General features: G+C 34.8%; 1 protein-coding gene across 2 annotated transcripts in view; it reads left to right on the forward strand.

Moving 5' to 3' along the window:
• The window catches only part of ARL15 (ADP ribosylation factor like GTPase 15), a 247,447-nt gene that overhangs the window by 120,354 nt on the left and 109,132 nt on the right, over nt 1–17,961 (forward strand). The window lies entirely within an intron of this gene.

Consider the following 17,961-nt stretch of genomic DNA (forward strand, 5'->3'; position numbering starts at 1 on the left):
TGACCAGGGAAAATTACAGGAGAAGCCAAGCTGAAATACTAATCAGTAAATGTAATCCTTTTTTCCCCTGAGTTCTGTTGCTGGTTATCTGTTTTCTACTTATATTTTGATTTTTAAATGAACTCAAGAAAGTAACTTTGGCTTGGCATTTCATTTCAGAAACTATAAGTAAAGATGTTTCTCTTATGTAGACTTCTTTGGTGGTTATTCTGTCTTCCCATGTCAAAGATATTTGCAAGTTGTTTTGTTTTTCCTGTGACAATAGCATGTATTTAGATGTATTTGAATATCTGCTAAATGATTTCTACTGAGCTGTGCTGAAATAAAGACTGCATATATTAACCAGGCTGTAAAACTGATACAACTGTTTTTGTTCCAACGGGTTTGCTCCAGAATAACTTTATTTTAGATTGAAATTACAATAATCAAGAATTAATCCTATATGAGTCAGTTCTGACTGTAGTTTTAGAAAACTTATGAAATAGCAAATAAAAAATTTTACAAATGAAAAATAAATTTAGTTACTCAACATATGAGGGAAGGTGGTGGCATATCAGTTTGGCCATGGTTTCCAAAATACAGGCTGCAGTTCCAAAACAGTTTATCTAATTATATGTTTTTTAAAATAAGTATCTTTCTGACAGAATGTGCTTTTGCTTTTCCACACAAAAGTACTTTTGATTTTGGAAACTGGTTTTGATTAGTCAGATTTCTCTTACAATGTCAAAATATTGCAGGAGAGTAATGGTGATAAAAGTGCTTCAAATTGCTTTAAAAGGGAACAGGCATTACTGTGATTATCAACTTGTTAATTTTTATTTTGGAATGTGTGCTACTTTGTGTATGAGTATCAGAAGCTGGATATTGCAGTGGATTTTGTGAGTTGAACCAGTGTGCATTTTTTCCCAGGTCAGAGCAATATTTAGGAGCTGCATGTATTGGAGGATGTCCGTAGCCACTATATTTTGGGAGCAGGCTATTCTGGATGCTTGTCTGGATCTGTTTAGGACTCCTGGAAGCCATATAGGACTGGCCAAAGGAGGAACCAAATTGAACTAGTTTTTCCAGTTCACTGGTGAAGCAGCTTCTTGTTTGGCAGTGTGTTCACTTTGGGATGTCTCTATTTTTATATTTAAGTCTCCTTTTAAGGTTGTAGGTGCATTAGATGACCATTGTAGATCCACTCCATTGCACTATTCTATTCTAGGACCATATATGTGAAGACATTCATACAGTATAACCTGTTGGTGAGTTTGTATTCAGTTATCCTAAAATTCAGGCAAATAATAAATTTCTTTCATATATTTAAATTGGTGACCACTAGTAACAGGAAAAATCACTGAAGACCTGTTCTAAATTCCCTTTTTAAAAAAAATATAGAACTTTGTAATATAGACTTACTAGTTAACAGTAAATCAACCGATTCTCAGCGTATTTTAAGATTATACCATTGTTTTAAATATAGTTGTTGGGAAAAGAATAGTGTGGAAAGCTTATGCTGATCACGAGTGCTGGGGTTTTTTTCTTGCATACAAGATGTTACTTTAAATTTGACTTGATAGGGGTATGAAATGCCATTGGAGAGTCATTTTGATTGTCCTTTTTTTCTTTGATAGACCAAGATCTAAAGAAATCTTTTAAATGCAAACAGTATTTTCAAAAAGTGAGTGTGAAAGGTTTGTTGCTTATTTACATAGATTGTGATGCATTTATCTTTTTGAGATTGTATAGATTTTGAATCACTGACAGTGTTTAATTAGGTTTTCTGTTAGCAGAATAGTGGAAGGTGACTCTAATAATGAAAAGAGCCATCTTAGGGTTGTGAGGGCTCTTATCTATTACCTTGCCAGTTTCTTCTCTGCTGTTTATGTCTAGAAATAATTTTGTAGATAAAGTATCTTTTTGAAGCCTTAAATATCTTAAAGCTAAATAACCAGGAGAATGCTCAGGTTTGCCAGCATGTGTGGAGGCTCTTACTGGTGGTGGGGATCTGGAGCATGCTGCGAATTGGGCTTTCTAGGCCTGCCAGTGGTCTGAGTTGGCTACTTAGTACAACAGGCTCAATTCCAGGATGTAATCACTTCTTTTTATTCCAATGTCTTTGTACTGTTTTTCCATAATTCATGCTGCTTGTGGTTTCTGCTAGTTAGGGGAAAATGGTTCCTCTTTGGAAACCCTTTCAGGGTATGAGTAATAGATGTCATTACTAGTAATCTGAAAAACTGCATTCAGCAATGACTACTAAAGAGGTTTAGCTTCAGAGAGTATGTAGTATCTTAGCTCACAGATTTGAGCAAATGTTTTCCCCAGGAGCAGGTACTACAAAAACTTAGCCTACAACCAAGAGTGAAAATGAAAGTTTTCTCTGCAGTCTGTCCCATCCTCACCCTGGTCAAGCCTCTCAAATCTGAGTTTTCAAAGACCAGCTGTTGCAAATCTGTGTGCTTTGTGACAGGGACATCCAGAGCAAAGTTAAATCGGGGACAGATTTTTGGTTCCTCAAGGAACTGTTTCTGAGATGATTTATCTTCAGATTACTGCAGTAAATAGCCAAAATATAGATTCCTACCCTGTTTTTGAGATCATAGTGACCTTAGTGACCTTAATATTTGCAATCCCCTCACTGCAAATACTTCTTTTCGTCCAAGGTGTATCCCCTGATATTTGAAGATTGTTTTGGAGCTGGACTCTGCTATTTTGAGTATTGGCTGCTTCCTTCACAACTGTGGCCTTTGAGGGAACAGAAGAGTTATTTGTCAGACTTCAGTTATGAACACATTTGCAGGAGAGGAGAATATTATTAAACTAGTGTTTAGACAATAGTAGTTTTGTCCTGCTTAGAACAATGAAGAAATAACTCCTATTTGCATTTCTCGTATGAACTTCCATACTGATTAAAAATTTCATCATACCTATTAGGAAAATGATTTAGATATAAAAGAATCGTATGATAAAAAAAATACAAAATATGCAATCTTAAAAGCTAACCAATTTTAATAAATGTGAGTAGATCCACATCCTAGCTAAATGTGAACAGCAAGCAATTTCATACAGTTGCAAGACTGAATCCAAACAGTAACCACACATTTTCCTTGCCTGAGTTTGTGTTTCAATCATGTTTTAAAATAAACAAGGCCATAACAGGTAAAATTGTCAATATATTCATTAGATAAAAAAATGAATTGGTATATTCACCACCATGTTTTGGTGAATAACATCACTTAGTAAAGCTTAATATAGCTGTCCCACCGTATGTGGGACAAAGAAACAAAAACTTAACAAAAAAAAGTATCTTTCTGAATAGTAAATTCCAGTTGTGCTCTTGACAAATGTGTGAGTCTGCAAGGAAATGAGTTCAAAAACTGCCACTAGAAACTCTGATTTGGAATGGTGCCCCCGAAGATATCAAAAAAATTGCTCAAGCACACCTGCAAAAATGCACATATTACACAATGTACAAGAAGATAAAGAGTAGGAGTAGCTAAGACACAGGAATAGAAGTCCTGTCCACATACCCCCATTTCACAACATGAAACTATATTTAGAGAAATAAATCTCTTGAATGGCCCTTTGTAGCAAATGGTGCCAGGTACACGTCCGCAAAAAAAGCAGCTGCATATCTTGGAGTAGATTTTGAAAAGTATTGCTGTATATAGTTTTGAACATCAGATGTGGATTTTTGCAGCGCTATTTGAGTCTCCAAATGGTTGTTTTATATGTATATAGATGATGTGTACTTTGAGTATTTATTTCATCAGCAGTATTGGTTTGCTTGCTGGTCTCTTTGCCTCCCTCATCTTTCAGGTGTGACAGTCTGTCTGTACGACACCGTGATGAACTGGTTTGGACCTAAAAATTACTTAACTACTATTCTTCCTCAAGGTCTTATTTTTAAATAAATTCAGATGAGAAGAAAATTGGATAATTGGCATACAGGCACAAACAAGAGGTGGGAGGAAGTTGTAAAACTGGAACTGGTGTGGAAAGTTGGAGGTGTGCGCATCTAAAATCCAGTGAGAGTCGAACCCTTCTACCTACCACATTACTTCTCATGCTTTTTTGGCTTATCCCTCTACAGTGAACCATAGTAAAGGACGATTATACAGGAAATACTGGAAAATATTTTTTTCCTCTTACTTAAAAATGGATGTTCTGGAGTAGATGTGCAATTACTTTTACTGGACTTGAGAGAAAGATAGTGAAAATACATGTTTCTTTCCTATGTTTTGAAAATTTACTGTCTTTGTTGACTTCCAAGCAAAGAAAGAAGACAGAAAATATCATTCAAAGAGGAGTTGGCTGCACTTGCAGAACTAAACACAATGACTGTAAATATAGAGCAAAGTATCTAAAAATAAAAAGTAAATTTATGAGAGAAAGTTTAAAATGCTTTCAGATACAAATCTATATGCATAGTTTAGTAAATGTTTTTCTTAAGTATTTGTATACTTACAAATGCTTATATAGTATTCAGTAAGGACTATTTTAGAAGAGTGCAGCTTTTTACAGTTCTTTCTGAAACATTTTTTGCTTGGTAAAAATTTGGTGTGCTTTAGTAGAGAATTAAATTAAATCCTGAGTCCTGTTGGATACAAATCTGACCACACAATCATTATGACTCTTTTGAGCCTCTAGGTCTGTGATATTGCTGTTCTGGGGAATTCTTGAATGCTCAAAGATTTAATTACCGTTAGTGACATCTTACATGAACAAGAGAAGTCGTATTTCTTTCAGAATTAATAACTATTACAAATGGAACAAAATAGTGGCTATATAACTACTTTCCAAATATAACTTTACCATTTTAGCAAAAATAGTCTCTGGATCAATTGAAAAATATTGGAAAAGTATTTAGTAATGCATTGGATCAAGTTTGTGAAAACTCTTCTATTGTGAAAATTATTTAGTATGTGTTTTTCTTTCAAACACCCATCTTACATGGATATATGTATGTATATGTACTAGAATGAAATTTTGAGTTCAATAATACAAGCTGCTGCTTTTTAAAAGATGAGAACTTATTCTTCTATTTTTCTTTTAAGTGCTAAAATAAGTTTGCTGATTAAAGGCAAGTTAAATATACTGTGAACCTTGTATTTACCAAGGAAAAGATAATTTTTTGTAGTTGAACTACATAATTTATATGTGGTACTCAATATAACAAAGTAAATTTTAAAAGAAATGTTTTTCAGGTTGATTATGATCACATCATCTTCATTCCATTAGAGTAGGTATGCAGTGTATGAAATTAATTTCTGGCCACAGTCCATTCTGCAGGAATTACATACTCACACACATGGGAAATCATATTGAGCATCTTAATTGGTCATGTCAGGGAAGTTCAACAGTAACCATAGCAGGAGAAAATCTATTCATTTTATATCTATGTAAGTATTTCAAGTTGGATTTTAATTATATGCCACAAAAGTAGAAAATTTTCAACTGCATCAACACTACCTACACTGTGACACAGCATAGGTTATTATTGTCTGTAATTACCAACATCCTGAAGACCTTGCTGGAAATATGTAGTTGCAGAGTTCCTTAAAACCTGCAACAAATAGAAGGTGCTCAGAGCTCAGCCTGAGCGTGGGAGGCTTTCTGTTCCCTATGAAACTCAAAATTTCTGAAGATGCTTGAGGAGGATTTCTCTTGAAACTGAGCTGCAGCATGAGGAAAAACAAACCTGAAAATTGAGGTGTCATTGGCCTATCAGAGGTTGGTTTAGATTTTTAAGTGTAAAATTCCTATGAGTGAAAACAAACCATAAATCTCTGGAGATGGAGATGTTGGCATGTATGTGAGAATTCATGAAACAATGATGTTTTCCCAAGTGACGGGATGGGGAAAGGATCATCTTTGCATCAGTGGTCTGGATGTTACTGAAACAATTCTACAATTGTCAAAGGCCAGGAAGGAAACACATACAACTGTAAGGTGAGATTAAATTCCTTCCTATCCATTCTCAGTTTTGAGCTCATTTTTTTTTACCCTAGCATTCTTTCAAGCCATTATGCTCCTGGAAAAATCTTGGATGCTCTCTGGGTGTGGTGGAAGACAAAAATCAAAGACTGCGGTGAGCTTGATTGCTGGATAGGACACTACTGTTTTTGCAAATGGAATGAACTAGTGAGAAGGAATAACAGGAGAAAGGGAAGGGGACAGGTAACAAAAACAAAGAATGAAATGGAGTTCTGCAAATTCAAAAGTAGTGAAGGGCCCCACAGTTCAGAGACTATGAGGATGCAGTACTATGAGTTTTTACTTAAAGAAAATTGGAGCCATTGAAGGCCTTCTTCTATAGCAATATAGGCTGAACAGTGTCCATTATTTCCTCAGAAACCACTTCTGTTCCGTGCATAATGACTTTTGGTTCAGAAAGAGGAAACCATTTTCCCATCCACTTCTTGCAGTGATTCAACAGCAGACGCAGACATGCTTCTGAAGAAACATGAGTTATCCACTCTAGCATCTGGGAACAATTGTCTTCATAAGACTAGAAGCAGGATTTTGAATTTAATGACATTATTCTAATGATGATTTGTTGATACTGCAGCATATCATTAGTCATGCTGGAATCTTTATAAGCATAAATGTTTTCTCAAAATAGTTTAAATGTTTAGAAAATCTATTACAGCAGTCTGACATGAAACAGTAACTTCTTCTGTTAGAATCTGAACAGCCTGAAGTTTTGAGTTAGTCTAGAAAAGAACTTTTTGAAGGATCATACAAATTAACTAGGTAACATATTTTACAAAAGGCAAAGTTAGGCAATTTTTCACTTGAAAATATGTTCATTTATTATTCAGATTTATACGCATCATCCTGATATTTTTCTTACTGTTTTAAAAACCAGAGTGTTGACAGTGTATTGAATAATCCATTCCTATGGTTACATATTTCTCAATATCTTTGCTTTTTCTGATCTTTCTGTTATATTTAGTTGTTCAGATTCTGATTAGATGCGAAGTTGCAAGGGTCAGAAAACCTGTGCTGTATTAATACTGTCTTAAAAGTAAAGACTCAGTATTAATGTGTGGGCATCTTTAAAGTTAATGCATGCTGGAGTTACATTTCAAGTATTAATAGGCATCTATTGCCTATTAATGGATGTGTGTGGCATCTAGCAAACTGATTAAAAAAAAGAAAGCAAACAAAAAGCCCAGCCTGCTTTAGTGAATGAGCTTTGCTTAAAATACTTTTCATTTCATTCACACATATCTCCAGAGGTAGATAATTTGGATTACTGCATATACTGTTATATATTTGCTACAATTGCATTATTTATTTAAAAATAAGTGGTTTCATCTGTCTCTCTGTTAATACAAGCTTATTCTGTAAATTTTTTTCTATATTTTTTCATAATATATTATCACAACATTTATAGTCTCATTTTGGTTTTTGTGTTACTCTGGTAATAAATACTAGGAAATAGTTTACCACATTTTATGAAACATTTAAGCACTTTAAGCATTTCTTTCCTATAGGTTTGTTCTGTTGCAGTAATTCTGTTACAACAGACCATATATTAACTACAAATCTACTACAGATATTCTATGCCAATTGTTTACCTTTGTTCCTTGTTGCTAATTATGCCTTTACTCATAGCTGAGGATAAAGGGAGTAAGAGAGTGAAATTTGAGTCATTCTCTAGGGCAGGAGAAGAAATCTTTTCAGAGCTGTAAACAAAAAGATGCTCTGCAACCAATATTCCAGGAAACAATCAGGTCCCTTTAGCTGCAACAGCATCTAGTGGCACGGTGTAGATTTGTTGTTTTAGAAATACGTAACTAATTTTGAATAAGCAGTATTAATGCATGTGATATCTGTAACCTGTGTTTGCACAGACCCTTATTAAACAGTAAGTGCTCTTCATTGAGTAATTTGATCTGTTCTCTGAATCAAAATTTATTACTTAAAATTATTACTGTATTTTAAATTTTTTAAATTTGGTTTGGGCTTTTTTGTTTTTGTGGTTTTTACTAAAAAATTGCCCTATATACGTAAAGGACAAACAGAGGCCACAGACATGGTACTGTACATTCTTGAAGTATTGCACGTGCCTGCACATCTGTCATGTAGCCAAAGAGTTCAGACTATGTAGTTTTTGCTTGACAACCTTTTTTTGTGCACATGCTATTCGTATCATTTCTCTCTTCTGAAGTTCAGAACATATGATTTGTTTAAAGTCATAATTGAATGAAAATTGATGTTGACTCATTTTGGATTATCTAAGTATTTATGTGATGGAGAGAAAATCACCATTATCTTCCATTATTATTCCTCTTGCTAATTTTATTAAAGTAATCTTGAGTTTTATTGAAACCTCAATCTTAACACTTTAAAAACAATCTTACTCTTATAAAATCTTCAGAAAAACAAGATAAAACATTTTAAAGCCAAAATGGACTGTTGTTAAAGTGGGGAAAAAAAAGCTTAGTATTTTTCTATTCTGATTTATTATACAGAAGGCTGTTTTTTTACAAAAAAGGGGGTTTTTTTCTTCTTTTTTTTTTTTTTCTTCTTTTTTTCCCTCCACTATTCTCAGTCTCTTTTGATCATTGATCTGGGTGACCCCACGCTCAGGGGTTTTTTCTTCATTTGACATGGACAGATTTTTGAAGTATAGCTCTCCTTTGGGAACCTCGGGCAGTTCCACTTGACTAACCTGTGATCTAATGAGCAGTAATGCAGGGTTACAGTGACCATTTTGTTTGCTTTGAGGGAGGATGGCTAGACAGAGAGTGGGAGAGAGGCGGTGTCTGCTGAGAAAAAAGATGCAGGGTGATCGAACAGTGTGAAAAAGACTTGTTAGCCCACATTAGTGTGCCTGATTTACTTCACAACAGGTCAGGAAAGGCCAAAGGCAGGGTTGTCATTAAATTGCAAAGTTGAAAATCCCGGTATTCAAAAGCATTCAAATTTCTGAAAGTTGTAAATTAGAAAGTTTGTGGTTCATGTTGAATTTGGCAGAAAGATATACAGAAGTACCAGCTTCTATAAAACATGAATGGTACATTATAAAATCATGCTGTAAATAAAAAGAAAACCAGCTTTTTAAAGTACTTTCATGGTTGACTGTTTTACAATGAGACTGGGTGCGAAAGAAAGGCCAAACACTAACAAGGTCGTTGCACTTTCTTTATGAGCCCTGGGGACCCCTTAATTATGTGCCCGTGCTGCTTATTTTGAGATCTGTAGAATGTATGTGTACACGTGTTTGTATAATATATAATTTTTATTTGTATGTATTAAATCCATACACATATGTATATACACATATGAATATGTATGTAAAAATAAGATTTTAGCTCAACTTGCCCAGGAATGTAGATTTTGAATCTTCTGCAGCATGTTATGATACTTTTTTACCCTCATATTCTTGATTGTTTCTCTTGGAGTTAAGATTAATCTTCATGCCTGTGGTCTTGAAATAGGCATAGGTTTATCTTAAATTTACATTTACAAGTGCAGACAGACACACAAATTGTCTTTATGTACTAAAAAGTTATTTTCCTAATAGTAAAGTTTGCTTCAGAGCACTTGAATTGGACTTGACAGCCTGCTGCTTTGGAATTGCAAAAATGAAAAGTTGAAGCTACCTATTCCTGAAATTATATTTACTCTTCTGTTTCATTCACTTACTTTGCAGCGGCCAGAATCTCCATGAGTTGAAGAGTACAAGCAGTTGCATTGATAGCCTTTAACTCACAGCAAACTCTTGTCATTTCTATTTTTGATCTGACTGGCTTTAGTGAAAATTGAAGTGCAGCCTTTTAGCTATATTATCATTGTGCATTGTAGCAGTAGGTAATAAAACAAATGGGTGGTCTTAGGGGTAAGGTGCTTTTTTCTGTCTGCTACCAGAAGTTTCACTAATTGATTCTTAGTTCTGTTGGCTGTCAAAAGTCAGGTTTTCACTATTGCCATACAACTGTGTTAAGTTTTAGATTGTACTGTGTAGACAGATGTGATTGTCTTGATCCTCGTGTCTTTTTGCAATTAGAAATACATGAAATTAAACAGCTGAGAAGAGCTGACCCATAACTAAGACTCTATTTCCTACCTGCCTTCAGGGGGCTGTGCTCCCACTGATCATTCAAATAATTTCACTGACATTTAAGGGAGTATCTCTTCTTGGTTGAAGGGAAGAGAAGACAACAGGATGTCAAGCTTCAGTGTTCACATTGAACATTAACTTTTGGTTTTAACTTGTATTGGATTGTGTATTAATATATGGTGCCAGATTATTTTTGGTTTATCTTGGTCATCTTTTGTTTACAGTAGATATAAGGTATGGTTTTACCTCCTGATAACCTGAGGTTTAACAGACAGTTGAATGTGGGTAACAAAGTACTTTTTTATATTCAGTGCTGCATTTATCAACTAATTTCACAGTATGTCATTCCTGTTTTTAACACATTGTAAAATTCACTTTTTATTAGAATTTGAAATAGGATTAATGTAGTTTGAAACAGCATGGTGTTCAAAGTAGCTTGGTTGTTACTATATCCAAACATTAGTCTCAAAAAAAATGTGCTATGATATGTATGCTTCCATTTTCTCAATTATTTTAACTGATATTTAGTTGCAGCAGCTTGGTGGACATACGTTCTAGGAAACTCTGCATTGACCTATCTTTGTAGCTTTAGGTCATGTTAGTAAATGGAAACTTATTAGGGCATAAAATGATGGGGAAATGTTTAACAAATCAGCATACTGAATCAAGGTACATTTAAGCCTTACTAGTATTCTCTTTCCATTTACTTTCTCCATTCCCTAAATAATGTTGTCTGTGCAGTCTCTATGCACTCTTTATTAGCTCTTCTATTTGATTTAATTATTCAGTTACTCAGTGTGTCTGAATTAAGTCATCTCCGCCAATCTGCTTATTACAAAGCATTTGGTCAGTGAGAAGAAACTAATGTCATCTTGCTAGACTAATTTTTTTGGGTCTGTGTTTAGGAATCAGGACACTGGAGAAGTATTTCAAAATTGATTTATAAAAAATAGTCAGTTCAAGAGTGTATTATTGATATTGCCAGTCACAGGCTCTGGAAGAGTAAATATTACTTACTCAGGTGAAGAAAAGGGAAATTTTCATATGTTCTTCTTAGCTTTCCTTAAGATGTGAAGAGCTTTTGCTGGTAGGTGCTTTAAAAACCACAAAAAGTCTACTGCAACATAAACTGTTTTCACATAAATTTGCCAGGTATTATATGAAATGATTAAGTTCTTTTTTGATGGTAATATTGTTGCTTGATTCAGGAAGTCAGCTGACAAAAGAAGGTAGGATACAGCCAAATGCAGGCTTCTGGAATTTTTTTTCCCAGTTCATAGTTGCATTTTTAGAAAGCATTTCTTTTAAGACAGAGATTTTAACTTTTTCTATAGGCATTGGAATTCAACATGTGAAGTTTTTCTTTTTTATCTGGATGTCACGATATAAAACCTCTAGCAAAACCTTCCTGTGGGTTCAGTTCCCATGGTCTATCCACTCTATAATCCTTAATAGTGTGAAGTAGTTATTATTTAATCCACATCATGTATAGGGTGCAAACACAAAGTTTAGTGAAACAAAAGAAGCAAAATATAAAAGTAGTTGCAGGTGCTCCTTTTCTAAAGAAAATGGGTGTGCTTCTTACATTTTTCTGAGGCCATTATTTGCATCTCAGCATTATATTTGTGAAGTATAACTCTCAAACTCTTCTAAACTGGGAATGCAGTAGCTAATATGTTGTATAAAAGTGAAGTGTTATGTTCTGCCAATGGACTCTGACAATTCAGTTTTTAGTACCTGTAAAATGGGTTTAAAATGTTCCCCAGATGTATTTGGCTACCTCTCCTTTTGGAAATCATTCCTTCTGTGCAATAGGAAAAGAAATTGCTTAACTAAGAAAACAAATTCAATAATGCCACCCTTTCCCTGCATAAATAAGAAGGTGGGGGTGGTAATACTATGTCTGGGAAAGGAAGCAAAAATGCATGCTTGGATATCCATTGCTGGCTGTTGTAGGGAGTGTGCTTGCCAGCAGTTTCTGGCAAGCTTATTCCTTCCAAACGCTCTCCAAACTTGCCAGACATTTAAAAAGTCTTTTGCCTGTTAGTCACCTTTCACTTACTTGTAGCATTAGAAGAAATGTTTATTGACTGAAGAACTGCCTGTTTTGAAATCAGGAACACTGAATTGAGTTTTTTGTTTTGTTACATGTTGGTTTGTTGATATTTACTTGACAGCAGGGTTTAGTTAGGAATATACTTACAGGCTGTTAGTAACCCAACTGGGTCAAAGCTCAAAGGGTCTGCTCTTGTGGGTAGTAAACTCAGGGTTTGGCTGATGCTTTTTGTGCATGTAAAAGGCATCAGATCATCAATCCCTGACCCCTGTGCAGAAGGATGGATGCTGTAGAAGTGGACTGCATTTAAACAATAGCAAAGCACTTTCTCTGCTTTTGATAGAACCTAGCTGAGAGAGAATTAAAAAATCTCCTGTGTCTGGCAGTAGGGCATGTAGGGCCTCTTTGTGTTGGTTTGGTTCAGTTGTGGAGTGGTGTTTGGATCCACTTCTATATAATATTGATCAGGATGTGCATGGGTTTGAACCTCCCTAAGGCATTTGGGGACAAAACAAGTAGCATATTATCTGAACCCTAAAATAGAGACTGTTTAGAGGGAGAGGAGTTGGAGGGAGGAATCAGATACAATGAAAGAGGAGAAATTTCTACCTGTTGTCCTAGGTAGAAGCATGCCAGAGGGGAGACTAGAAATCTAGCTTATTGGATATGAAATATTTTGCAAAACTGTTCTTCTCAGGAAGGGTCAGATTCATAAATGTGGTTCTGTTCCTTCTACTCAATTTTCTTCTTATAGTTGCAAAATCTGAATTAAAAAGACACCTCAGCTGTAATTCATTATACCAGAGATGGCTGGAGTTACATCTATCACTATATTGCACCTTCCTTCATGGTTTTTAGATGGGAGGATGTCTGGGTCTTTTTCATGCATCTTGCTCCCTGCACTTACGTGTTTGACTGAAGTAGTAGTGTAGTATTGGAGCATGTCAGTCTTTTAATGTAATTGCTTGTCATCTCTGAGGTACTGAAGCAGTCTGCCATTATTTCACAGTAATTTAAGCGCTGGTAGACTTATCAGGTACAACCACAAAGCTAATGGCCTTTTAATTATTAGTGATTCCAATGAGAGTTTGTATATTAATCAGGAATTAAGAGCTTAATGCAAAAGTTTGGACAAACAAAGGAAAACAAGACTACTAGCACTAACTGATGCTATCATTCTAATAATTGAATACTTCTAATTTTCTCCATTTCTGACATGGTTGTTATTCACACTGCTTCACAGTGCTTTTATATGCATAGAACCTCATGTACACAAATTGAAGAAATGTGGTATCAGTCATAAGAACTGTGGTCACAGAGAGTCCCACATCACACATACGTTGCTGTTGTGGTCACAGTATTGTTTTCTTTCACTGTAGGAGTAATGCAAATAATTTAAACCATAAATCAGTATGATGGTCTTCTTGTCCTGGCTTTGCAATTATTTCAATTTATGATTTCTGAAAAACACAATTTCAAGTATTCTGAGAACCTGCTAGCTATATGTTGTTTTACAACCTGCTGGAGAGCAATAGCTGCAAATTAATTGAAAGAGGTAGTGATGTTGTCTGACACTTCAACATGGTCATTTAAAACCTTTCTTGAGACTTTGGAGAGTATTTGATTTCTTTGATATCAGTTTGTATTCTCCTTTATTGCAATAATTGGAAATAAATATAGCACTTTCAAGTTCTGAAATGGCATTCTTGAGTTTCCTGAGACATAGAAAATATAGAACATCTTCTAAATAAGGAAGATGTTCTATATTTTCTAAGATGTAAAGATCTCTTTACATCTGTTGTAAAGAAATTACTCTGCATGTTTGAATAATTTCAGTATGTATTAATATTAGTATTTTCCTATGAAGGATGTCTGCCCTAGAAACAGTTGAGTCATCCTCGAGTTTAATGCTTTTGAGAACTATGTTAATTTAATATTCTCTATTTGTGTGATCATTTTCTTCCTTGTCAATTCAGCTATGGTATTAGAGAATGCAGAAATAATCCATGGACATTTTGCTAACGTATGAGTCAAAGGCCATAATTCTCCTTACCTTAAAGATTTAAAATTTCCTGTTACCATTTAGATTATTTCAGTTGTTTCCATTTATTTTGCTTGACTTTATGTTCTTAATAAAGTATTAATTCATCTTGTGTGCAAAAAGAAATTATTTCTATTTGGTAGTATTTCAGAATTCCCCTCTTGGGGCAATTATTGAGACTATCAGCATGAATATACAGAATGTAATTGCTAATAGATAACAACTCTTTAATTTTGATTAATATGCAAAAAATAGTGTCGGGTAGCTTGTTCAGTGAATTTGTTTGCAAGCTTTGATAAAATTCTGAATTTTTCTAGCCATGAAAAGAAAGCTGTAAATCTGAATCCCAAGTCTTTTCTATGGAACTTAAATGTTCCTTTATCAGTTACTTAGTTCTTAATTTAGACCAATGACGCATTTCAGAAGGCAGTGCAAGTTTTGTTGAAGACTGCTATAAAGTAATTCTACTTGAAATTTGTGACAACCTTGTACCTATTAAAGGAATTTGCTATTTGAGCTCCACAAAAGACTCACCAAGAAACTGATGAAGTTCTATTGAAATACAAGAAAAATCTGTTAGAAATCCTGCAAAACGCCACAGGATTCCACAAATATAGCATTTTTCAGCTGACTGCACTCTGGACAACTACTGTCTCTCCACAACAGTGTAGGACTGATCAGGACCATCAGTCTAACAACGTCTATCACTGTTGTCTCTCTTGCATCTTCAGACTTCATTAGATGGATGCTTTGTGCAGTGTTCACATAGTGAAATTTTTTTTTATCTGCAGCTTTTTTTCCTGGGACAGATGTGATTATTCACAGGATGTTTATAACTGTCTTACTCAAAACCACTCTGAAAATCTAAAGTTCTGCTTATAAGTGGAAAATTGAAGTCTGTTCTTGTTGAGCAAATGTTTACTTCTTGGCTATTGAAAGACTTTCAAAAAGAGTTTGGTTCTGTCACCTTGTTATTTAAAACCTCTCTGATTTTACTCTCAATTTCTAGATATCATAGAATGGTCTGAGTTGGAGGGACCATAAAGATCACCTGGTTCCAACCCTCTGATGTGGACAGGAGTGCCAGCCACTAGCCCAGGTTGCTCAGGGCACCATCCAGCCTGGCCCTATCTACCCATTTAGTGGAATACTTGCTGTTCCTGCAAAGGAAGGATTATTGCTATATTACCACCATAAGCTTTCTGTTCATGAGCTTTCAGGCACTGAGGAAAACTTCCAAAATTAAACTTTATCATCATAGTTTTCTACAGCAAGCATGTATCAATATAACCCTTCTAATCACTCAATTTTACTTCTTAAAATTGTGTGCTTGGTACTAGATCTTGCAAGGTTTTCCTGTACTGTGGTACTATACTTAAGGGCCATATCAGCTTTTTTGTATTTCATAACACTAGACAATATTATTTACACATAGTATTTGAAGTTTTGCTTTAGAAGAGGCAATCTACATGTCTCTTGTATTCCATTTCTGAGGCTGGCAGGCTATTGTTAGAAAATACAAGGGAGGTTTTTTTTTTTTGTCATGCAGTAGTAATCTCCTGCTTGTCTTTGCAGACCCGAGGTTTTCATCTTAAGTTTAAGAGGCAAATAACAGGGGAGAAGAGATGAAGAGGAGAAAAGCAAACTATAGGCCTAGAAAATTCCTTTTCTTTCTTTCTTTCCCCCATGAAACTACTTCTGCAGAAAAAAAAATATTGACAGACAGGGTGTGCCAGCTAATGTCACCAAGCATTGAGTGGAAAGAAGAATACTAAAAAGCAGAAAATTAGAGCTATGCTTGCCTGTTACCTCCCCAAAAGAATTGAAATTGCCAGCGTTTGGGACTCCTTGTCAGAGGCTGAGATCCTCACCTGTCTGGTGCTCTGCAAATCGGCTCTGGTGACCATCATCCCTCAGAAATGTGTGTCTGAGAGCAATTAGAATTTTACCAAAGAATACTGAAAAAAAAAATTAAGTACATGTATGTCATGTAGTTTCTGAATTCTTTAAAGATAGAAACAAAGGCCACCACAGAAGCAAATTAAAGCCCCTGGGAGCTGACATGGTTATTGAAAGCTTTAACAGAGCTGCCCTGCCATAGAAACCTGCTTTCCTATTGTCATTCATTTTGGTCTCTGAAAAGAAATTTATGATCAAAGTTTTGTTTGAGCACAATGTAAGCACTCAGATTAGATTTTGGCAAAGTTAGACAGGGATTTATATATTTTATTTTAATTTTTTCCTTTTTTGGCACATGTCTTCTAGTGAGAAAATGTTTTGCACTTAAAATGTTTTGCCCTTAAAAAAAGAGTATCTGTTTACAATATTTTCTTGAATTACATTAGATCTCTGTTTCTTGTTTTATATCTCCTACTACTGTTTCATGATAACTCCAACCTAGAGCATCTTTTGTGGGTGATGTAAATGGAAATACATAAATGAAATAAAGCCTGTGTATACTTAAAATATTTTTATTCTTACGTTGCTTCTACATATAAAGCTTCCACCTTGAGGATTCTCCAGCAAACACCCACTGACCAATTTTTCAGTTGTTATTAGCAGAAAGAAGTTTTATTTTTAACAGAATACCATAATATAATGCTTTCTGAGCATAAGAGCTAGTGATCCATTGTTCTGTTGGATAACTAATAAAGTTTGCTTTAATCCTTTCCTTTTTGAGGGAAGGAAATTAAGGTGAGAATTAATCATGGTAGAAGTCATTACAATCTCTAAGATGTATGAAATATAAGTTCATTTCTTTGTATTTACTGTTGACCTGCTGCGTAAGACTTTGTGGGAATAGGTTATATCTGTTCTCCTGCTTATGTCCCTATAGGAGAGTCTTGTAAGTGCTCTAAATGATAATGAAGATATAAAGTTTTGAATATCTTGGAAATTCAAGTACAAGGAGAAGGAACATTGATTTCTGTGAAAGATGAAATTTCTTCTCCACAAAAAAAAAAAAGCTCTAAAAGATTGTGACAGTGACATGAGTATTCATATTGATAAGAGGTAATTTAAAACAAGGATCAAGAAAAATCTGAATATATACATTTCCCGTTACATACAGTCAAACTGGTATAGGCTAAAATTATGAAGTAGCTTTAGAAATGCTGTCTCATGATGTGATCAAAGCAGCAAGCACAGTCAGCCAATTTGAGTCTTCTGTCTTGAATGCCCATGGGAAGTAGGAGTATTAACTTAGTCCTACATGTGAGGTTTGTAAAAAGAATGCTCTAGAAGCTAAAAAGCAGATTTAGAAGTCTACCTTTAAGACTGTGTTGAAAGAAAGAAATCACAATAGAGGTTCCCCCTCTGCTGGTAGAGAGTTCAATATTCAAGACATTGCAGTGTGTCTAGACACAGGTAAATTCGTTTGAGTTTGAACATATGTATGCAAAGAAAGAGCTGCTGTTACACAGTATAAACTATTGCCAATCTGCTAAAAGAATTTTAAAGTGAGATACAGTACAACTGAAGTTATCAAGTTCCATGTCTATTTATTTTAGCTGGCCTGTAAGTAATTCATGTCAAGTGCCCAATAGGGAGTGTAAACTATTTGTTGTCAGTACCTAACCAGTGACTGTTCAGCTTGGTATTTACCCATTCAATGCTGTTTAAGATTTTTGTCCTAGTAAACAAACCCTTTTCACTTATCCTTTTTAAGAGAGTTTCAATTTGATTTAATTAATCATCTGCTTAAAATATTACCCTATGCATACTTGTCAGGAGAATTTCTCAACTCCTTCTGTGGTGGGAAGTGCCTGTGCCAAATTTTGCATATTTTCTTTGAGTACTTGTGAA

The sequence above is a fragment of the Geospiza fortis genome, unplaced genomic scaffold (genome assembly GCF_000277835.1).
Source record: "Geospiza fortis unplaced genomic scaffold, GeoFor_1.0 scaffold443, whole genome shotgun sequence".
Classification (NCBI taxonomy): domain Eukaryota; kingdom Metazoa; phylum Chordata; class Aves; order Passeriformes; family Thraupidae; genus Geospiza; species Geospiza fortis.